The sequence below is a fragment of the Schistocerca serialis genome, unplaced genomic scaffold (genome assembly GCF_023864345.2).
Source record: "Schistocerca serialis cubense isolate TAMUIC-IGC-003099 unplaced genomic scaffold, iqSchSeri2.2 HiC_scaffold_1393, whole genome shotgun sequence".
Taxonomy (NCBI): Eukaryota; Metazoa; Arthropoda; class Insecta; order Orthoptera; family Acrididae; genus Schistocerca; species Schistocerca serialis.
Genome location: NW_026047617.1, coordinates 20338110 through 20358500, shown reverse-complemented (window position 1 = coordinate 20358500; position 20391 = coordinate 20338110).

Here is a 20391-nt window from a genome sequence, read left to right as displayed (position 1 = left end):
CTTCAGTACAAGAATACTGGCTCTTCTTACTGTCTATGCTTTGAACCTTTCCTGTGAGACCAGTTTTAGATTCCGATGCTTCACTTCAGGTCTACTGTAACCCTTGGACCATTTTATTGACGATGAAACACAGAAATTGCATCGACATTAAATACAGTAGGCAAAATGCCGACTTAAGTACAAGAAGACTGACTCCTCATACTGTCTGTTTTGAACCTTTCCTGTGAGACCAGTTTTAGATTCCGGTGCTTCACTTCAGGTTTACTGTATTCCTTGTACCTTCTTGTTGACGAAGAAACACAGAAATTGCATCGGAATTAAATACAAAAGCCACAATGCCGACTTTAGTACAAGAGGACTGATACTTCTTACATTCTATGATTTGAACCTTTCCTGTGAGACAAGTTTTAGATTCCGATGCTTCACTTCAGGTTTACTATATCCCTTGGACCTTCTTATTGACGATGAAACACAGAAATTGCCTCGGGATTAAATACAAAAGGCACAATACCGACTTAAGTACAAGAAGACTGACTCTTCTTACTGTCTATGCATTGAACCTTTCCTGTGAGATCAGTTTTAGATTACGAAGCTTCACTTCAGGTTTACTGGATCCCTTGGACCTTCTTATTGACGAGGAAACATAGAAATTGCATCGGTATGAAATAGAAAAGGCACAATGCCGACTTAAGTACAAGAAGACTGACTCTCCTTACTGTCTAAGTTTCGATCCTTTCCTGTGAGACAAGTCTTCGATTCCTATGATTCATTTCTGGTTTACTGTATCCCTTGAGCCATGTAATTGACGATGAAACACAGATATTGCATCGGTATTAACTAAAAAAGGCACAATGCCGACTTAAGTACAAGAGGACTGACTCTTCTTACATTTTATGATTTGAACCTTTCCTGTGACACCAGTTTTAGATTCCAATGCTTCACTTCATGTGTACTGTATCCCTTGGACCTTCTTATTGACGATGAAACACAGAAATTACATCGGAATTAAATACAAAAGGCACAATGCCGACTTAAGTACAAGAAGACCGACTCTTCTTACTGTCTACGTTTTGGACCTGTCCTGTGAGACAAGTTTAATAATCCGATGCTTCCCATCGGGTTTACTCTATGCCTTGGACCTTCTTAATGACGATGAAACACAGAAATTGCATCGGTATTAAATACAAAAGGCACAATGCCGACTTAAGTACAAGAAGACTGACTCGTCTTACTGTCTATGTTTGAACCTTTAGTGTGAGACCAGTTTTAGATTCCGATGCTTCACTTCAGGTTTACTGTATCCCTTGGGCCTTCTTATTGACGGTGAAACACAGAAATTGCATCGGAATTAAATACAAAAATACCAATGCCGACTTAAGTACAAGCGGACTGACTCTTCTTACATTCTATGATTTGACCCTTCCTGTGAGACCAGTTTTAGATTTCGATGCTTCACTTCAGATTTACTGTATCCCTTGTACCTTCTTATTGACGATGAAACACAGAAATTGCATCGGAATTAAATACAAAAAGCACAATGCCGACCTAAGTACAAGAAGACTGACTCTTCTTACGGTCTATGTTTTGAACCTTTCCTGTGAGACCAGTTTTAGATTTCAATGCTACACTTCAGGTTTACTGTATCCCTTGGACCTTCTTATTGACGATGAAATACAGAAATTGCATCGGAATTAAATACAAAAGGTACAAAGCTAACTGAAGTACAAGAAGACTGACTATACCTACTGCCTATGCTTTGAACCCTTCCTGTGAGACCAGTTTAGTTTCCGATGCTTCACTTCAGGATAACTGTATCCCTTGGATCTTATTATTCACGATGAAACAAAGAAAATGCATCGGAATTAAATACAAAAGGCACAATGCCGACATAAGTACATGAAGACTGACTCTTCTTACAAGGTATGATTTGAAACTTTCCTGTGAGACGAGTTTTCACGTTCCGATGCTTCACTTCAGGTTTACTGTATCCATTGGACCTTCTTATTGACGATGAAACACAGAAATTGCAATGGGATTAAATAAAAAACCCACTTCAGTACAAGAAGACTGACTCTTCTTACTGTCTATGATTTAAACGTTTCCTGTGAGACCAGATTTAGATTCCTATGCATCACTTCAGGTTTACTGTATCCCTTGGACCACGTTATTGACGATGAAACACAGAAATTGCATCGATATTAAATACAACAGGCACAATGCCGACTTAGGTACAAGAAGACTGACTCATCATACTGTCTATGTTTAGAACCTTTCCCGTGAGACCAGTTTAAGATTCTGATGCTGCACTTCAGGTTTATTGTATCCCTTGTACCTTCTTGTTGACGATGAAGTGCTGAGATTGCATGGGAATGAAATACAAAAGGCACAATGCCGACTTATGTACAAGAAGACTGACTCTTCTTACTGTCTATGTTTTGAACCTCTCCTGTGAGACCAGTTTTAGATTCCGATGCTTCACTTCAGGTTTACTATATCCCTTTGACCTGCTTATTGCCGATGAAACACAGAAATTGCATCGGAATTAACTAAAAAACGACAATGCCGACTTACGTACAAGAAGAGTTACTCTTCTTACTATCTATGTACTGAACCTTTCCTGTGAGACCAGTTTTAGATTCCGATGTTTCTCGTTTGGTTTACTGTATCCCTTGGGCCTTCTTATTGACGATGAAACACAGAAATTGAATCGGAATTAAATGCAAAATGCACAATGGCGACTTCCGTACAAGAAGACTGACACTTCTTACTGTCTATGTTTGAAAATTTCCTGTGAGACCAGTTTTAGATTCCGATGCTTCCCTTCAGGTTTACTGTATCCCTTGGGCCTTCTTATTGACGATGAAATGCAGAAATTGCATCGGAATTATTTACAAAAGGCACAATGCCGGCTTAAGTACAAGATGACTGACTCTTCTTGCTGTCTATGTTTTGAACCGGTCCTTTGAGACACGTTTAAGAATCCGATGCTTCCCTTCAGGTTTACTGTCTCCCTTGGACCTCCTTATTGACGATGAAACACAGAAATTGCATCGGTATTAAATACAAAAGGCACAGTGCCGACTTAAGTACAAGAAGACTGACTCCTAATACTGTCTATGTTTTGAACCTTTCCTGTGAGACCAGTCTTAGATTCCGATGCTACACTTCAGGTTTACTGTACCCTTGTACCTTCTTATTGACGATGAAATACAAAAATAGCATCGGAATTAAATACAAAAGGTACAATGCTGTCTGAAGTACAAGATGAGAGACTCTACTTCCTGTCTATGCTTTGAACCTTTCCTGTGAGACCAGTTTTAGATTCCGATGCTTCACTTCAGGTTTACTGTATCCCTTGGGCCTTCTTATTCACGATGAAACACAGAAATTGCATCGGAATTAAATACAAAAGGCACCATGCCGACTTAAGTACAAGAGGGCTGACTCTTCTTACATTCTTTGATTTGAACCTTTCCTGTGACCAGTTTTAGATTCCGATGCTTCACTTCAGGTTTATTGTATCCCTTGGACCTCCTTATTGACGAAGAAACACAGAAATTACATCGGAATTAAATACAAAAGGCACAATACCGACTTAAGTACAAGAAGACTGACTCTTCTTACTGACTATGTTTTGAACCTGTCCTGTGAGACAGGTTTAAGAATCCGATGCTTCCCTTCAGGTTTACTGTATGCCTTGGACATTCTTGTTGACGATGAAACACAGAAATTTCATCGGAATTAAATACAAAATGCACAATACCGACTTAAGTACAAGAAGACTGACTCTTCTTACTGTCTATGTTTTGAACCTGTCCTGTGAGACACGTTTTAGAATCCGATGCTTCCCTTCAGGTTTACTGTATGCCTTGGACATTCTTGTTGACGATGAAACACAGAAATTTCATCGGAATTAAATACAAAAGGCACAATGCCGACTTATGTACAAGAAGACTGACTCTTCTTACTGTCTATGTTTTGAACCTTTCCTGTAAGACCAGTTTTAGATTCCGATGCTACATTTCAGGTTTACCGTATCCCTTGGACCTTCTTATGGACGATGAAATACAGTAATTGCATCGGAATTAAATAGAAAAGGTACAAAGCTGACTGAAGTACAAGAAGACTGACTCTACTTACTGTCTATGCATTGAAACTTTTCTCTGAGACCAGTTTAGATCCGATGCTTGACTTCAGGATTACTGTATCCCTTGGATCTTCTTATTCACGATGAAACACAGAAAATGAATCGGAATTAAATACAAAATTCGCAATGCCGACTTAAGTACAAGAAGACTGACTCTTCTTACTGGTTATGATTTGAAACTTTCCTGTGAGACAAGTTTTACATTCCGATGCTTCACCTCGGGTTTACTGTATCCCTTGGACCTCCTCATTGACGATGAAACACAAAAAATTGCTTCGGGATTAAATAAAAAAGGCACAATGAGGACCTCAGTACAAGAATACTGGCTCTTCTTACTGTCTATGCTTTGAACCTTTCCTGTGAGACCAGTTTTAGATTCCGATGCTTCACTTCAGGTCTACTGTAACCCTTGGACCATTTTATTGACGATGAAACACAGAAATTGCATCGACATTAAATACAGTAGGCAAAATGCCGACTTAAGTACAAGAAGACTGACTCCTCATACTGTCTATGTCTTGAACCTTTCCTGTGAGACCAGTTTTAGATTCCGATGCTTCACTTCAGGTTTTACTGTATTCCTTGTACCTTCTTGTTGACGAAGAAACACAGAAATTGCATCGGAATTAAATACAAAAGCCACAATGCCGACTTTAGTACAAGAGGACTGATACTTCTTACATTCTATGATTTGAACCTTTCCTGTGAGACAAGTTTTAGATTCCGATGCTTCACTTCAGGTTTACTATATCCCTTGGACCTTCTTATTGACGATGAAACACAGAAATTGCCTCGGGATTAAATACAAAAGGCACAATACCGACTTAAGTACAAGAAGACTGACTCTTCTTACTGTCTATGCATTGAACCTTTCCTGTGAGATCAGTTTTAGATTCCGAAGCTTCACTTCAGGTTTACTGTATCCCTTGGACCTTCTTATTGACGAGGAAACATAGAAATTGCATCGGTATGAAATAGAAAAGGAACAATGCCGACTTAAGTACAAGAAGACTGACTCTCCTTACTGTCTAAGTTTCGATCCTTTCCTGTGAGACAAGTCTTCGATTCCGATGATTCATTTCTGGTTTACTGTATCCCTAGAGCCATGTAATTGACGATGAAACACAGAAATTGCATCGGTATTAACTAAAAAAGGCACAATGCCGACTTAAGTACAAGAGGACTGACTCTTCTTACATTTTATGATTTGAACCTTTCCAGTGACACCAGTTTTAGATTCCAATGCTTCACTTCATGTGTACTGTATCCCTTGGACCTTCTTATTGACGATGAAACACAGAAATTACATCGGAATTAAATACAAAAGGCACAATGCCGACTTAAGTACAAGAAGACCGACTCTTCTTACTGTCTATGTTTTGGACCTGTCCTGTGAGACAAGTTTAATAATCCGATGCTTCCCATCGGGTTTACTCTATGCCTTGGACCTTCTTAATGACGATGAAACACAGAAATTGCATCGGAATTAAATACAAAAGGCACGATGCCGTCTTAAGTACAAGAAGACAGACTCTTCTTACTATCTATGTTTTGAACCCTTCCTGTGAGACCAGTTTTAGATTCCGATGTTACACATCAGGTTTACTGTATTCCTTGGACCTCCTTATTCACGATAAAATACAGAAATTGCATCGGAATTAAATGCAAAAGGTACAAAGCTGACTGAAGTACATGATGACTGACTCTACATACTGTCTATGCTTTGAACCTTTCCTGTAAGACCAGTTTAGATTCCGATGCTACACTTCAGGATTACTGTACCCCTTGGATATTCTTATTCACGATGAAACACAGAAAATGCATAGGAATTAAATACAAAAGCCACAATGCCGACAAAAATACAAGAAGACTGACTCTTCTTACTGGTTATGATTTGAAACTTTCATGTTAGACAAGTTTTACATTCCGATGCTTCACTTCAGGTTTACTGTATCCCTTGGACTCTTTTATTGACGATGAAATACAGAAATTGCATTGGGATTAAATAAATAAGGCACAATGCCGACTTAAGTACAAGCAAATTGACTCTTCTTACTGTCTATGCTTTGAACCTTTCCTGTGAGACCAGTTTTTGATTCCGATGCTTCACTTCAGTTTTACTGTATCCCTTGGACCATCTTATTGGCGATGAAACACAGAAATTGCATCGATATTAAATACAATAGGCACATTGCCGACTTAAGTACAAGAAGACTGACTCATCATACTGTTTTTGTTTTGATCCTTTCCTGTGAGACCAGTTTCAGAATCAGATGCTTCACTTCAGGTTTACTGTATGCCTTGGACGTTCTTATTGACGGTCAAACACAGAAATTGCATCGGAATTAAATACAATATGCACAATGCCGACTTAAGTACAAGAAGACTGACTCCTCATACTGTCTATGTTTTGAACCTTTCCTGTGAGACCAGTTTAAATTCCGATCCTGCACTTCAGGTTTACTGTATTCGATGGACCTTCTTGTTGACGATGAAACACAGAAATTGCATCGGAATTAAATACAAAGGGCACAATGCCGAATTTAGTACAAGAGGACTGACTCTTCTTATATTCTATGATTTGAACCTTTCCTGTGAGAATAGTTTTAGATTACGATGCTTCACTTCAGGTTTACTGTATCCCTTGGACCTTCTTATTGACGAGGAAACACAGAAATTGCATCGGAATTAAATAGAAAAGGCACAATGCCGAATTAAGTATAGGAAGACTGACTCTTCTTACTGTCTAAGTTTCGATCCCATCCTGTGAGACATGTTTTAGATTCCGATGATTCACTTCTGGTTTACTGTATCCCTTGGACCATCTTATAGACGATGAAACACAGAAATTGCATCGATATTAAATACAATAGGCACAATGCCGACTTAAGTACAAGAAGACTGACTCCTCATACTGTCTATGTTTTGAACCTTTCCTGTGAGACCAGTTTTAGATTCCGATGCTTCACTTCAGGATTACTGTATTCCTTGTACCTTCTTGTTGACGAAGAAACACAGAAATTGCATCGGAATTAAATACAAAATCCACAATGCCGACTTTAGTACAAGAGGACTGACTCTTCTTACATTCTATGATTTGAACCTTTCCTGTGAGACAAGTTTTAGATTCCGATGCTTCACTTCAGGTTTACTGTATCCCTTGGACTTTCTTATTGAAGATGAAACGCAGAAATTGCCTCGGGATTAAATACAAAAGTCACAATGCGGACTTAAGTACGAGAAGACTGACTCTTCTTACTGTCTATGCATTGAACCTTTCCTGTGATATCAGTTTTAGATTCCGAAGCTTCACTTCAGTTTTACTGTATCCCTTGGACCTTCTTATTGACGAGGAATCATAGAAATTGCATCGGTATGAAATAGATAAGGCACAATGACGACTTAAATACAAGAAGACTGACTCTCCTTACTGTCTAAGTTTCGATCCTTTCCTGTGAGACAAGTCTTCGATTCCGATGATTCACATCTGGTTTACTGTATCCCTTGAGCCATGTAGTTGACGATGAAACACAGAAATTGCATCGGTATTGAATATAAAAGGCACAATGCCGACTTAGGTACAAGGAGACTGACTCTTCTTACTATGTTTTTAACCTTTCCTGTGAGACCAGTTTTAGATTTCGATGCTTCACTTCAGGTTTACTCTATCCCTCGGACCTACTTGTTGCCGATAAAACACAGAAATTGCATCGGAATTAACTAAAAAAGGCAGCATGACGATTTTAGAACAAGAAGACTGACTCTTCGTACTGTCTATGATTTGAACCTTTCCTGTGAGACAAGTTATAGATTCCGATGCTTCACTTCAGGTTTACTGTATCCCTTGGACCATCTTATTGACGATGAAACACAGAAATTGCATCGGAATTAAATACAAAGGGCACAATGCCGACATAAGTACAAGAAGACTGACTCTTCTTACTGGTTATGATTTGAAACTTTCCTGTGAGACAAGTTTTACATTCCGATGCTTCACTTCAGGTTTACTGTATCCCTTGGACTTTCTTATTGACGATGAACCGCAGAAAATGCCTCGGGATTAAATACAAAAGTCACAATGCGGACTTAAGTACGAGAAGACTGACTCTTCTTACTGTCTATGCTTTGAACCTTTCCTGTGAGACCAGTTTTAGATGCCGATGCTTCACTTCAGGTTTACTGTATCCCTTGGACCATCTTATTGACGATGAAACACAGAAAATGCATCGATATTAAATACAATAGGCACAATGCCGACTTAAGTACAAGAAGACTGACTTATCATACAGTCTATGTTTTGAACCTTTCCTGTGAGACCAGTTTCAGATTCAGAAGCTTCACTTCAGGTTTACTGTATGTCTTGGACGTTCTTAATGACGATGAAACACAGAAATTGCATCGGAATTAAATACAAATGGCACATTGCCGACTTAAGTACAATAGGACCGACTCTTCTTACATCCTATGATTTGAATCATTCCTGTGAGACCAGTTTCAGATTCCGATGCTTCACTTCAGGTTTACTGTATTCATTGGGCCTTCTTATTGACGATGAATCAATGTAATTGCTTCGGAATTAAATACAAAAGTTACAATGCTGACTGAAGTACAAGAAGACTGACTCTACTTACTGTCAATGTTTTGAACCTTTCCTGTGAGACCAGATTTAGAGTCCAATGCTTCATATCAGTTTTACTATATCCCTTGGACCTGCTCATGCCGATGAAACACAGAAATTGCACCGGAATTAACTAAAGAAGGCACAATGCCGACTTACGTACAAGGAGACTGACTCTTCTTACTGTCTATGTATTGAACCTTTCCTGTGAGACCACTTTTAGATTCCGATGTTTCACGTCTGGTTTACTGTATCCCTTGGACCATCTTATTGACGATGGAACACAGAAATTGCATCGGAATTAAATACAAAAGGCACAATGCCGACTTAAGTACAAAAAGACCGACTCTTCTTACTGTCTATGTTTTGATCCTTTCCTGTGAGACCATTTTTGGATTCCGATGCTTGACTTCAGGTTTACTGTATGCCTTGGACCTTTCCTGTGAGACCAGATTTAGATTCCAATGCATCACTTCAGGTTTACTGTATCTCTTGGACCTTCTTATTCACTATGAAATACAGAAATTGCATCGGAATTAAATACAAAAGGTACATAGCTGACTGAAGTACAAGACGACTGACTCTACTTACTGTCTATGCTTTGAACCTTTCCTGTGAGACCAGTTTTAGATTCCGATGCTTCACTTCAGGTTTACTGTATCCCTTGGACCTTCATATTAACGATGAAACACAGAAATTGGATCGTAATTAAATACAATAGGCACAATGCCGACTTATGTACAAGAAGACTGACTCCTCATACTGACTATGTTTTGAACCTATCATGTGAGACCAGTTTTAGATTCCAATGCTTCACATCAAGTTTACTATAGCCCTTGGACCTGCTTATTGCCGACGAAACACAGAAATTGCATCGGATTTAACTTAAAAAGGCAAAATGCCGACTTACGTACAAGAAGACTGACTCTTCTTACTGTCTATGTATTGAACCTTTCCTGTGAGACCAGTTTTAGATTCCGATTTTTCACGTCTGGTTTACTGTATCCCTTGGACATTCTTATTGACGATGAAACACAGAAATTGCATCGTAATTAAATACAAAAGGCACAATGCCGACTAAAGTACAAGAAGACTGATTCTTCTTACTGTCTATGTTTTGAACCTTTCCTGTGAGACCAGTTTAAGATTTAGATACTTCACTTCAGGTTTACTATATCCCTTGGAACTTCTTATTGACGATGAAACACAGAAGTTGCATTGGAATTAAAGTCAATAGGCACAATGACGACTTAAGTACAAGAAGACTGACTCTTCTTACTGGTTATGATTTGAAACTTTCCTGTGAGACAAGTTTTACATTCCGATGCTTCACTTCAGGTTTACTGTATCCCTTGGACCTTCATATTAACGATGAAACACAGAAATTGGATCGTAATTAAATACAATAGGCACAATGCCGACTTATGTACAAGAAGACTGACTCCTCATACTGACTATGTTTTGAACCTATCATGTGAGACCAGTTTTAGATTCCAATGCTTCACATCAAGTTTACTATAGCCCTTGGACCTGCTTATTGCCGACGAAACACAGAAATTGCATCGGATTTAACTTAAAAAGGCAAAATGCCGACTTACGTACAAGAAGACTGACTCTTCTTACTGTCTATGTATTGAACCTTTCCTGTGAGACCAGTTTTAGATTCCGATGTTTCACGTCTGGTTTACTGTATCCCTTGGACATTCTTATTGACGATGAAACACAGAAGTTGCATTGGAATTAAATCCAAAAGGCACAATGCCGACTTTAGTACAAGAGGACTGATTCTTCTTACTGTCTATGTTTTGATCCTTTCCTGTGAGACCATTTTTGTATTCCGATGCTTGACTTCAGGTTTACTGTATGCTTTGGACCTTTCCTGTGAGACCAGATTTGGATTCTGATGCATCACTTCAGGTTTACTGTACCCCTTGGACCTTCTTATTCACTATGAAATACAGAAATTGAATCGGAATTAAATACAAAAGGTACATAGCTGACTGAAGTACAAGACGACTGACTCTACTTACTCTCTATGCTTTGAACCTTTCCTGTGAGACCAGTTTTAGATTCCGATGCTTCACTTCAGGATCACTGTATCCCTTGGATCTTCTTATTCACGATGAAACACAGAAAATGAATCGCAATTAAATACAACAGGCACAATGCCGACTTAAGTACAAGAAGACTGACTCTTCTTACTGGTTTGATTTGAAACTTTCCTGTGAGAAAAGTTTTACATTCCGATGCTTCACTTCAGGTTTACTGTATCCCTTGGATCTTCTTATTGACGATGAAACACAAAAATTGCATCGGGATTAAATAAAAAAGGCACAATGCCGACTTCAGTACAAGAACACTGACACTTCTTACTGTCTATGCTTTGAACCTTTCCTGTGAGACCAGTTTTAGATGCCGATGCTTCACTTCAGGTTTACTGTATCCCTTGGACCATCTTATTGAAGATGAAACACAGAAATTGCATCGATATTAAATACAATAGGCACAATGCCGAATTAAGTACAAGAAGATTGACTCGCCATACAGTCTATGTTTTGAACCTTTCCTGTGAGACCAGTTTCAGATTCAGATGCTTCACTTCAGGTTTACTGTATGCCTTGGACGTTCTTAATGACGATGAAACACAGAAATTGCATCGGAATTAAATACAAACGGCACATTGCCGACTTAAGTACAATAGGACCGACTCTTCTTACATCCTATGATTTGAACCATTCCTGTGAGACCAGTTTCAGATTCCGATGCTTCACTTCAGGTTTACTGTATCCATTGGGCCTTCTTATTGACGATGAAACAATGAAATTGCTTCGGATTTAAATACAAAAGGTACAATGCTGACTGAAGTACAAGAAGACTGACTCTACTTACTGTCTATGTTTTGAACCTTTCCTGTGAGACCAGTTTTAGAGTCCGATGCTTCACATCAGGTTTACTATATCCCTTGGACCTGCTTATTGCCGATGAAACAAAGAAATTGCATCGGAATTAAATACAAAAGGCACAATGCCGACTTAAGTACAAGAAGACTGACTCTTCTTACTGTCTATGTATTGAACCTTTCCTGTGAGACCAGTTTTACATTCCGATGCTTCACTTCAGGTTTACTGTATCCCTTGGACCTTCTTATTGACGAAGAAACACAGAAATTGCATCGGAATTAAATACAATAGGCACAATGCCGAGTTACATACAAGAAGAGTGACTCTTCTTACTTTCAATGTTTGAACCTTTCCTGTGAGACCAATTTTAGATTCAGATGCTGTACTTCAGGTTTACTGTAACACTTGGGCCGTCTTATTGACGATGAAACACAGAAATTGCATCGGAATTAAATACAAACGGCACATTGCCGACTTAAGTACAATAGGACCGACTCTTCCTACATCCTATGATTTGAACCTTTCCTGTGAGACCAGTTTTACATTCCGATGCTTCATTTCAGGTTTACTGTATCCCTTGGACATTCTTCTTGACGATGAAACACAGAAATTACATCGGAATTAAATACAAAAGGCACAAAGCCTACTTATGTACAAGAGGACTGACTCTTCTTACATTATATGATTTGAACCTTTCCTGTGAGTCAAGTTTTAGATTCCGATGCTTGACGTCAGGTTTACTGTATTCCTTGGACCTTCTTATAGACGATGAAACACAGAAATTGCATCGGAATTAAATAGAAAAGGCACAATGCCGACTTAAGTACAAGAAGACTGACTCTTCTTCCTGGCTAAGATTTGATCCTTTCCTGTGAGAAAAGTTTTAGATTCCGACGATTCACTTCAGGTTTACTGTATCCCATGGGCCATCTATTTGACTATGAAACACAGAAATTGCATCGGAATTAACTAAAAAAGCACAATGCCGACTTACGTACAAGAAGACTGACTCTTCTTACTGTCTATGTGTTGAACCTTTCCTGTGAGACCAGTTTTAGATTCCGATGTTTCACGTCTGGTTTACTGTATCCTTTGGACATTCTTATTGACGATGAAACACAGAAATTGCATCGGAATTAAATACAATAGGCACAATGGCGACTTAAGTACAAGAAGACTGACTCCTCATACCGTCTATGATTTGAACCTTTCCTGTGAGACCAGTTTTATATTCCGATGCTTCACTTCAGGTTTACTGTATCGCTTGTACCTCCTTATTGACGAGGAAACACAGAAATTGCATAGGAATTAAATAGAAAATGCACAATACCGACTTAAGTACAAGAAGACTGACTCTTCTTACTGTCTAAGTTTCGATCCTTTCCTGTGAGACAAGTTTTAGGTTACGATGATTCTCTTTAGGTTTACTGTATCCCTTCGACCTTCATATTGAAGATGAAACACATAAATTGCATCGTAATTAAAAACAATAGGCACAATGCCGACTTATGTACAAGAAGACTGACTCCTCATACTGACTATGTTTTGAACCTATCATGTGAGACCAGTTTTAGATTCCAATGCTTCACGTCAAGTTTACTATAGCCCTTGGACCTGCTTATTGCCGACGAAACACAGAAATTGCATCGGAATTAACTTAAGAAGGCAAAATGCCGACTTACGTACAAGAAGACTGACTCTTCTTACTGTCTATCTATTGAACCTTTCCTGTGAGACCACTTTTAGATACCGATGTTTGACGTCTGATTTTCTGTATCCCTTGGACCTTCTTATTGACGATGAAACACAGAAATTGCATTGGAATTAAATACAAAAGGCACAATGCCGACTTTAGTACAAGAGGACTGATTCTTCTTACTGTCTATGTTTGATCCTTTCCTGTGAGGCCATTTTTGGATTCCGATGCTTGACTTCAGGTTTACTGTACGCCTTGGACCTTTCCTGTGAGACCAGATTTAGATTCCGATGCATCACTTCAGGTTTACTGTATCCCTTGGACCTTCTTATTCACTATGAAATACAGAAATTGCATCGGAATTTAATACAAAAGGTACATAGCTGACTGAAGTACACGACGACTGACTCTACTTACTGTCTATGCTTTGAACCTTTCCTGTGAGACCAGTTTTAGATTCCGATGCTTCACTTCAGGATCACTGTATTCCTTGGATTTTCTTATTCACGATGAAACACAGAAAATGAATCGGAATTAAATACAAAAGGCACAATGCCGACTTAAGTACAAGAAGACTGACTCTTCTTACTGGTTATGATTTGAAACTTTCCTGTGAGACAAATTTAAATCCCGATGCTTCACTTCAGGTTTACTGTATCCCTTGAATCTTCTTATTGCCGATGAAACACAAAAATTGCATCGGGATTAAATAAAAAAGGCACAATGGCGACTTCAGTACAAGAAGACTGATTCTTCTTACCGTCTATGCTTTGAACCTTTCCTGTGAGACTAGTTTTAGATGCTGATGCTTCACTTCAGGTTTACTGTATCCCTTGTACCATCTTATTGACGATGAAACACAGAAATTGTAAGGATATTAAATACAATAAGCACAATGCCGACTTAAGTACAAGAAGACTGACTCATCATTCAGTCTATGTTTTGAACCTTTCCTGTGAGACCAGTTTCAGATTCAGATGCTTCACTTCAGGTTTACTGTATGCCTTGGACGTTCTTAATGACGATGAAACACAGAAATTGCATCGGAATTAAATACAAACGGCACATTGCCGACTTAAGTACAATAGGACCGGCTCTTCTTACATCCTATGATTTGAACCATTCCTGTGAGACCAGTTTCAGATTCCGATGATTCACTTCAGATTTACTGTATCCATTGGGCCATCTTATTGACGATGAAACAATGAAACTGCTTCGGAATTAAATACAAAAGGTACAATGCTGACTGAAGTACAAGAAGACTGACTCTACTTTTTGTCTATGTTTTGAACCTTTCCTGTGAGTCCAGTTTTAGAGTCCGATGCTTCACATCAGGTTTACTATATCCCTTGGACCTGCTTATTGCCGATGAAACAAAGAAATTGCATCGGAATTAAATACAAAAGGCACAAAGCCGACTTATGTACAAGAGGACTGACTCTTCTAACATTATATGATTTGAACCTTTCCAGTGAGACAAGTTTTAGATTCCGATGCTTGACTTCAGGTTTACTGTAACCCTTGGACCTTCTTATAGACGATAAAACACAGAAATTGCATCGGAATTAAATAGATAAGGCACAATGCCGACTTAAGTACAAGAAGACTGACTCTTCTTCCTGGCTAAGATTTGATCCTTTCCTGTGAGACAAGTTTTAGATTCCGACGATTCACTTCAGGTTTACTGTATCCCTTGGGCCATCTATTTGACTATGAAACACAGAAATTGCATCGGAATTAACTAAAAAAGCACAATGCCGACTTACGTACAAGAAGACTGACTCTTCTTACTGTCTATGTATAGAACCTTTCCTGTGAGACCAGTTATGGATTCCGATGTTTCGCGTCTGGTTTACTGTATCCCTTGGACATTCTTATTGACGATGAAACACAGAAATTGCATCGGAATTAAATACAAAAGGCACAATGCCGACTTAAGTACAAGAAGTCAGACTCTTCTTACTGTCTATGATTTGAACCTTTCCTGTGAGACCAGTTTCAGATTTAGATGCTTCACATCAGGTTTACTATATCCCTTGAACCTTCTTATTGACGATGAAACACAGAAGTTGCATTGGAATTAAATACAATAGGCACAATGGCGACCTAAGTACAAGAAGACTGACTCCTCATACTGTCTATGTTTTGAACCTTTCCTGTGAGACCAGTTTTAGATTCCGATGCTTCACTTCAGGTTTACTGTATCCCTTGGACCTTCATATTAACGATGAAACACAGAAATTGGATCGTAATTAAATACAATAGGCACAATGCCGACTTATGTACAAGAAGACTGACTCCTCATACTGACTATGTTTTGAACCTATCATGTGAGACCAGTTTTAGATTCCAATGCTTCACATCAAGTTTACTATAGCCCTTGGACCTGCTTATTGCCGACGAAACACAGAAATTGCATCGGAAATAACTTAAAAATGCAAAATGCCGACTTACGTACAAGAAGACTGACTCTTCTTACTGTCTATTTATTGAACCTTTCCTGTGAGACCACTTTTAGATTCCGATGTTTCACGTCTGATTTACTGTATCCCTTGGACCTTCTTATTGACGATGAAACACAGAAGTTGCATTGGAATTAAATACAAAAGGCACAATGCCGACTTTAGTACAAGAGGACTGATTCTTCTTACTGTCTATGTTTTGATCCTTTCCTGTGAGAGCATTTTTGGATTCCGATGCTTGACTTCAGGTTTACTGTATGCTTTGAACCTTTCCTGTGAGACCAGATTTGGATTCCGATGCATCACTTCAGGTTTACTGTATCCCTTGGACCTTCATATTCACTATGAAATACAGAAATTGCATCGGAATTAAATACAAAAGGTACATAGCTGACTGAAGTACAAGATGACTGACTCTACTTACTGTCTATGCTTTGAACCTTTCCTGTGAGACCAGTTTTAGATTCCGATGCTTCACTTCAGGATCACTGTATCCCTTGGATTTTCTTATTCACGATGAAACACAGAAAATGAATCGGAATGAAATACAAAAGGCACAATGCCAACTTAAGTACAAGAAGACTGACTCTTCTTACTGGTTATGATTTGAAACTTTCCTGTGAGACAAGTTTTACATTCCGATGCTTCACTTCAGGTTTACTGTATCCCTTGGATCTTCTTATTGACGATGAAACACAAAAATTGCATCGGGATTAAATAAAAAAGGCACAATGCCGACTTCAGTACAAGAAGACTGACTCTTCTTACTGTCTATGCTTTGAACCTTTCCTGTGAGACCAGTTTTAGATGCCGATGCTTCACTTCAGGTTTACTGTATTCCTTGGACTATCTTATTGACGATGAAACACAGAAATTGCATCGATATTAATTACAATAGGCACAATGCCGACTTACATATAAGAAGAGTGACTCTTCTTACTTTCTATGTTTGAACCTTTCCTATGAGACCAATTTTAGATTCAGATGATTCACTTCAGGTTTACTGTAACCCTTGGGCCGTCTTATTGACGATGAAACACAGAGATTGCATCGGAATTAAATACAAACGGCACATTGCCGACTTAAGTTCAATAGGACCGACTCTTGCTACATCCTATGTTTTGAACCTTTCCTGTGAGACCAGTTTTACATTCCTATGCTTCATTTCAGGTTTACTGTATCCCTTGGACATTCTTCTCGACGATGAAACACAGAAATTACATCGGAATTAAATACAAAAGGCACAAAGCCGACTTATGTACAAGAGGACTGACTCTTCTTACATTGTATGATTTTAACATTTCCTGTGAGACAAGTTTTAGATTCCGATGCTTGACTTCAGGTTTACTGTATCACTAGGACCTTCTTATAGACGATGAAACACAGAAATTGCATCGGAATTACATAGAAAAGGCACAATGCCGACTTAAGTACAAGAAGACTGACTCTTCTTCCTGGCTAAGATTTGATCCTTTCCTGTGAGACAAGTTTTAGATTCCGACGATTCACTTCAGGTTTACTGTATCCCTTGGGCCATCTATTTGACAATGAAACACAGAAATTGCATCGGAATTAACTAAAAAAGCACAATGCCGACTTACGTACAAGAAGACTGACTCTTCTTACTGTCTATGTATTGAACCTTTCCTGTGAGACCAGTTTTAGATTCCGATGTTTCACGTCTGGTTTACTGTATCCCTTTGACATTCTTATTGACGATGAAACACAGAAATTGCATCGGAATTAAATACAAAAGGCACAATGCCGACTTAAGTACAAGGAGACTGACTCTTCTTACTGTCTATGTTTTGAACCTTTCCTGTGAGACCAGTTTCAGATTTAGATGCTTCACTTCGGTTTACTATATCCCTTGGACCTTCTTATTGATGATGAAACACAGAAGTTGCATTGGAATTAAATACAATAGGCACAATGGCGACTTAAGTACAAGAAGACTGACTCCTCATACTGTCTATGTTTTGAACCTTTCCTGTGAGACCAGTTTTAGATTCCGATGCTTCACTTCAGGTTTACTGTATCCCTTGGACCTTCTTATTGACGAGGAAACACAGAAATTGCATACGAATTAAATAGAAAATGCACAATACCGATTTAAGTACAAGAAGACTGACTCTTCTTACTGTCTAAGTTTCGATCCTTCCCTGTGAGACAAGATTTAGGTTACGATGATTCACTTTAGGTTTACTGTATCCCTTGGACCTTCATATTGACGATGAAACACATAAATTGCATCGTAATTAAATACAATAGGCACAATGCCGACTTAAGTACAAGAAGACTGACTCCTCATACTGACTATGTTTTTAACCTATCATGTGAGACCAGTTTTAGATTCCAATGCTTCACGTGAAGTTTACTATAGCCCTTGGACCTTCTTACTGCCGACGAAACACAGAAATTGCATCGGAATTAACTTAAGAAGGCAAAATGGCGACTTACGTACAAGAAGACTGACTCTTCTTACTGTCTATTTATTGAACCTTTCGTGTGAGACCACTTTTAGATTCCGAAGTTTCACGTCTGACTTACTGTATCCCTTGGACCTTCTTATTGACGATGAAACACAGAAATTGCATTGGAATTAAATACAAAAGGCACAATGCCGACTTTAGTACAAGAGGACTGATTCTTCTTACTGTCTATGTTTGATCCTTTCCTGTGAGACCATTTTTGGATTCGGATGCTAGACTTCAGGTTTACTGTATGCCTTGGACCTTTCCTGTGAGACCAGATTTAGATTCCAATGCATCAATTCAGGTTTACTGTATCCCTTGGACCTTCTTATTCACTATGAAATACAGAAATTGCATCGCAATTAAATACAAAAGGTACATAGCTGACTGAAGTACAAGACGACTGACTCTACTTACTGTCTATGCTTTGAACCTTTCCTGTGAGACCAGTTTTAGATTCCGATGCTTCACTTCAGGATCACTGTATGCCTTGTATCTTCTTATTCACGATGAAACACGAAAATGAATCGGAATTAAATACAAAAGGCACAATTCCGACTTAAGTACAAGATGACTGACTGTTCTTACTGGTTATGATTTGAAACTTTCCTGTGAGACAAGTTTTACATTCCGATGCTTCACTTCAGGTTTACTGTATCCCTTGAATCATCTTATTGACGATGAAACACAAAAATTGAATCGGGATTAAATAAAAAAGACACAATACCGACTTCAGTACAAGAAGACTGACTCTTCTTACTGTCTATGCTTTGAACCTTTCCTGTGAAACCAGTTTTAGATGCCGATGCTTCACTTCAGTTTTACTGTATCCCTTGGACCATCTTATTGACGATGAAACACAGAAATTGCATCGATATTAAATACAATAAGCACAATGCCGACTTAAGTACAAGAAGACTGACTCATCATACAGTCTATGTTTTGAACCTTTAATGTGAGACCAGTTTCAGATTCAGATGCTTCACTTCAGGTTTACTGTATGCCTTGGACGTTCTTAATGACGATGAAACACAGAAATTGCATCGGAATTAAATACAAACGGCACATTGCCGACTTAAGTACAATAGGACCGACTCTTCTTACATCCTATGATTTGAACCATTCCTGTGAGACCAGTTTCAGATTCCGATGCTTCACTTCAGATTTACTGTATCCACTGGGCCTTCTTATTGACGATGAAACAATGAAATTGCTTCGGAATTAAATACAAAAGGTAGAATGCTGACTGAAGTACAAGGCGACTGACTCTACTTACTGTCTATGTTTTGAACCTTTCCTGTGAGACCAGTTTTAGAGTCCGATGCTTCACATCAGGTTTACTATATCCCTTGGACATGCTTATTGCCGATGGAACAAGGAAATTGCATCGGAATTAAATACAAAAGGCACAATGCCGACTTAAGTACAAGAAGACTGACTTTTCTTACTGTCTATGTATTGAAACTTTCCTGTGAGACCAGTTTTACATTCCGATGCTTCACTTCAGGTTTACTGTAACCCTTGGACCGTTTTATTGACGATGAAACACAATAATTGCATCGGAATTAAATACAAACGGCACATTGCCGACTTAAGTACAATAGGACCGACTCTTCTTTCATCCTATGATTTGAACCTTTCCTGTGAGACCAGTTTTAAATTCCGATGCTTCATTTCAGGTTTACTGTATCCCTTGGACATTCTTCTTGACGATGAAACACAGAAATTACATCGGAATTAAATACAAAAGGCACAAAGCAGACTTATGTACAAGAGGACTGACTCTTCTAACATTATATGATTTGAACCTTTCCTGTGAGACAAGTTTTAGATTCCGATGCTTGACTTCAGGTTTACTGTATCCCTTGGACCTTCTTATAGACGATAAAACACAGAAATTGCATCGGAATCAAATAGAAAAGGCACAATGCCGACTTAAGTACAAGAAGACTGACTCTGCTTCCAGGCTGAGATATGATCCTTTCCTGTGAGACAAGTTTTAGATTCCGACGATTCACTTCAGGTTTACTGTATCCCTTGGGTCATGTATTTGACTATGAAACACAGAAATTGCATCGGAATTAACTAAAAAAG